General features: G+C 42.8%; 1 long non-coding RNA gene across 1 annotated transcript; it reads right to left on the reverse strand.

Annotated features, from left to right (window-relative positions):
- Positions 1-2,735: 2,735 nt before the first annotated feature.
- Positions 2,736-4,579, reverse strand: LOC108954168. Its single transcript, XR_001979884.2, has 2 exons — positions 3,982-4,579; positions 2,736-3,010 (listed from the first exon to the last, which is right to left on the reverse strand). It is a non-coding gene; the product is annotated as an uncharacterized LOC108954168 (long non-coding RNA).
- Between the last annotated feature and the right edge of the window lie 479 nt (positions 4,580-5,058).

The raw sequence follows: 5,058 nt of genomic DNA on the forward strand, positions 1-5,058 counted from the left end.
ACTATACGTAAGAGTTATTCCTTATGGATAAAAAAAAAAAAAAAATAGCCTCCTCGAATGATTTGCTTAATTTTGCATGAATCGTCCAATAGAATTTATCACATAGAAACCAACATCGTGAGAAGCCACTGCAGGTGAGTCTATACAGTTATGTTTACAATGGAAAATACTCTTACAATTAAATGGAAGTTTCACTCCAATTGAAGCAATGACGAATTCAAGAACTCTACTTGAGCGAGAGAAGAGGATTTGTAATATCTTAAGGGGACAAAATACATATTGCTGTGTGGTATTATTACTCAAGAAACTATACATGCAGGCCCTTCACATAAATTTCGCAAAACACAGGAGTTTTAAGGAAAATTTTCTCTCTCTCTCTCTCTCTCTCTCTCTCTCTCTCTCTCTCTCTCTCTCTCTCTCGACAGCCACTTTGTTGTCCGCTTACGAAAGATTGTCGTCCGATGAGACAAAAGCGCGTCGACCGGCTCTCTCTCTCTCTCGACAGCCACTTTGTTGTCCGCTTACGAAAGATTGTCGTCCGATGAGACAAAAGCGCGTCGACCGGACCGTAGTTTTCGCCGTGGAAAACCAGATCGTCCTGAAGTGGAAAACGAGAGCATGGGCCAACAAGAGTCGCAGTTCATGTTGTAAACACGATGTTGATCTGATTCCCGGCCCTTCGTATTCCGCCAAGTCCGGCGCAATTGACTTCACTAGTCAATCAATCATCCAGCGACTTATGCAGGAGTCGCTCAACAGTTCATCCAAGCCAAATGACACTTCTTACTAATTGATCAATAATACTAAAGACTCAAAACACCATTAGAACACCGATGCCCCCCATCTGCGAGCTACCAGAGAGTCACAGAACCGTCGCAATGGTCTTATTAAGCCGTGAGAACCTGATATGGTCTGATCCATGAAAGCTATACTGTACTTAATACAGCATGACGTCATCATACAACCAGGCAAGTACATAAGATGGCAACAGCTTGTCCCGCAGTGCTCTGAACTAGACAAGTTAGATGCTGCCTCCTCAATCTAGGGATCCGAGCTGGACCAATTCAGTCCAATTCATCCTCAAGAACTGGGAACTGGACTGGTAGTTCCCAATTTTAAAGATTTAAAACTGGGAACTAGACCAATTATTCCCGCGGGAACCACCCAGAACTGGCCAGTTCGATCTGATTCCTAGTTTGACTCGGAACCAGTGCTTGTCCCCAGTTTTTATCATATGAAAATTATATATTCTCGTAGGACAATGGGACTACTTGCATTTCCTTGACATAATTCTAGTGATGAATGGCTGTGATCATACCATAAGGGCAAATATGTGGGAACATATACGGATGGCGGATAATTGTCTAATCATTAGATCAATAACAAATCTGCTTCATGCGTACAAATCTGGGCGTGCGCACGGGCGGATGATGCTCATTTCACGTACTATAATATCATGGACCGGGGAGATATAAGATCTTGTGCAAATAGAACCAATCGCACTGTATTAAAGCCACGTTCCATCAGGGAATGGAGAAAGTAACGACAAGTTACAGAACGATGTCATTGGACAAAATAAAGTTATGGGGCCTACTTGCACATAAAAAAGTTGAAGGAAGAAATGGATAGCAGTACTCAATCAATCACATTCTATCACAGAGACAAGAACAACTTGTGGGTGTCCAATTCTGCCAAAATTAACATGTTCGTTGCCTTGTGGTCTCTGGATGATGGGCGGCTTCCAGCCAGTATGCGGACAATCCAAACCTGCGATATTTGCGAGATCTCCTTTAACTATGCAGATAATTGCTTGCTATATTTGAATGATCTGGATCGCTGCGTCTCTTCTTTAGATTCCCCAAAAGTTACCAATGAGTACTGCATCACAACTTTTGAAGTTCGCCAAGCAGACTTTCAAGGTAAATCTCCCTAAGATAGCGGCTTTACTATCTGTTTATCATGCTTATGGCTGCAATTCTTGTCTGTCTATTCTCTCGCTTTCTTGTAGGACCACTTTGTGACTTGCCACAACTTACAAGGAAAACATGGTTTCAAGGGACACAGTGGGCTCTCGCGAAGGTAAAAACAGACAAGTTGCCACCTTGTCTTTCTTAATGAAACTATCCTAGAAATGTCATCAAACATCTATCGACAAGAAGCAGAAGAAGAAGTCACCCCTGATCTTTTTTCTTTTTTAAACAAAATTGTAGCCAGAGCACACAAGAGCACTGTAGAAGGCTGAAACCGATGCAACGGATGGAGATGGGATTTTCATTCTTCTGCAGGCGAGGATCTGGCAGGCCAAGATCTGGGTTGCCGTTCAAGCTTCAAAAAAAAAGAGAAAAAGAAGTGGGTCCCGCGCTACAATGATGTAGGCCCGCCGGAGTTGAATCTTATTTTTTACAATATTTTTCTGGTTTTAGTAAAACACCAAAACTTAGAAAAATTAAGTTGAACGGAAGTTGTTTTTCTTTGTTTGGTTGGTGGCATGCGTCAAGAGAAGGAACGCACGTTCTCCATTAATAATGAAAGGAGTGTTCCGAAATAAGAATAATAGAAGTATCAAAACTTTTGTAAAATGCTCAATTAAGCATCAAAATTTTTATTCGCTCACTTAAGTTGTCACGCCCCGAACCTCGAGCACGCGCACATCCCACTGCGGTCGATAGAAATGCGACTTCCCAGGACACGTCACCGACCCATTCTTTTTAATTACACATGCGGAAGCGGATAAATAATCCCCAGACAAAACTCAATTGGGATAGAAAAGCAGGATCACATTTTTAAAACCAACCACATACTTTTTATACATATCAAACCAGTTCATTTACAGGACTAGGCTATTTACAAAAGATCTATAGAAGATCAGTCCTCAAAAACTAGGCTGTCCTAAGATCAGCTAGACAGGTCCATTCGCCAGCTCTTTAGTCGGGATCGGCGAAGTCAAAAATCCTCTCAGCGACCCTCACTGGTCTACCAAAAAGCTCCGGAGGATCCGCCATCTAGGGACCTGAAATATTATCCCACAACCGGGATGAGACGATGTCTCAATGAGTCCTACCCTCTAAAACTCAATTAGGAAGAAAATAAGCCCCAGGGTGCTCTAGCCACACAAAGAGAATAGAGGACTTACCTCGCCTCAGTCCTTCCCCGCACGTCGCTGCAACTCATACGTCGATAAATTCATACTATATATCAATTCATATCATCTATCAATTCATACCATCTATTCATCCATTAATAAATCACAGCTCACACAAGCTGATATAGATGGTAGCTCGCACAAGCCGATATATGCATAGATGATAGCTCACACAAGCGATGTATGGATCGATGCTCTCACAAGCCGACATATATAAATCAATTGCTCGCCAAAGCGGATAATTCAATAATAAACCAACTCATATCTCAATTCAATCAATCAATCAATCCAATCGATTCAAACTGGTCATACAAATCAATTACGGTGCTAAAAGCTAACACCGGGTATTTTCAAGTTAAATACCACAACTTCATCAATTTCACGCAATTTCACACTTTTGGAATTATTAACCATAATCATCAATCACTCAATTTCTCAATTTAAACATACAATTAGCACAAACCGACCGCATTACTGCGATCGGCACGAAATTCTAACGACCCAGGCCATCCCGGCAAAATTTTCGAAATTATTAAATAATTAAATTTAATTCCGAAAATTAAATAATTAAATATTATATTATAATAATATAAAATAATAAAATAATATTTAAAAATTCGAAATAATTATTTAATTAAAAATAATCAATTAGGGCTTAAATTAGATTACACTAATTTAAACATACAATTAGCCCTAATTAAACATCCATTAAACTAATCATACAACTAATCTAATTTACATTAAAATAATCTAATCTAACACCTAAACCTAATTAGACTAATCTAAACACCCCTTAAGCATGATTAACTTGCTAAGCAAGGTTTAGAGGATAAACTCACCGGTTTTGCGCGCCGGTGAGTTCACGACGACCACGACGCCAAGGCGGTCGATAAACCCCAAAGTGGCGACACCAACGGAGGCCGGGAAGGGCTTGAAAACGGGCCACAAAGTCTGGAACTTCTTGCTGTCTTCTCGCTTCGATTTGGACTGAACTGCAGAGAAGAAACCAGCAACTTCAACGGCGAAAACGGGCTGATCGGAGCTCCGGCGAGCGGGTGGTTGGCAACCGGCGGCTCCCGGGGGTCAAGGGGATCTTGCTGGTGGTTGGTATGGGTGGAGGTAGGGTAGAAATGGGGAGAAAATGACTGAAAACCGCGAAACGGGCGGAACAGGCGGAACCAGGCGAGTCCAGACGGTCCGGCGAGCGGCGGCTTCGGGAGGTCGTACGGAACAGCCGGAGAATCGTTCCAGCGAGCGGTGAGGTGCTCCAGAACGGGCTGGGTCTCTTCTTCGCGGCGATGGGTGGCTCGTTCACTAATTCAACCAGGAAGTTAACTTTTTACTCGGATCTTTGGCGAAAGGTCGGCTGGAGCAGAAATTGGAACGAGGGGAAAACAGAGGAGGAAATGGGGTCCGATGGGCATGCAACGGTGGAGGGCTGATGCTGCTCGGTTCCTCTGGTTTTGCTGAGCTTCTCTCCTTCAACAACAATGGAGAAAGCCTTAGAGAAGAAGCTGCTTAAGAGTGGGGGTCTCCTTGGGCTCTCTAGAGCTCAACACTTGCCATCTTCTCATTGGCTTTGCCCCCACCATGACACCACATGACCTCAGCCACTCTCTCTCCTCCAATCTTCCTCTACAAGCTTGGCAATAGGTGCAAAATGTGGTGTGCCATGGGAGCTACGAATTTTGGACATTCCCCCATTCAATCCATTCAATTCTCTCTTAATTCCAATCAATTGAAGCTCAATTGAAGCTCAAATAAATCGGTCCATGTGTCCTCACCTTCTCATGACATTTCCCCGTCAAATGATCCAACTCGCATCCCGAAGATTCGATTCAAAACGGCCCTCCGACAATCCCGAACAAAACGGCCTTACTTTGCTTTTCCGCCAAAATCTCAGTTTGTAGAAAAAT

This window comes from Eucalyptus grandis, chromosome 10 (genome assembly GCF_016545825.1).
Source record: "Eucalyptus grandis isolate ANBG69807.140 chromosome 10, ASM1654582v1, whole genome shotgun sequence".
In the NCBI taxonomy this organism is placed as follows: domain Eukaryota; kingdom Viridiplantae; phylum Streptophyta; class Magnoliopsida; order Myrtales; family Myrtaceae; genus Eucalyptus; species Eucalyptus grandis.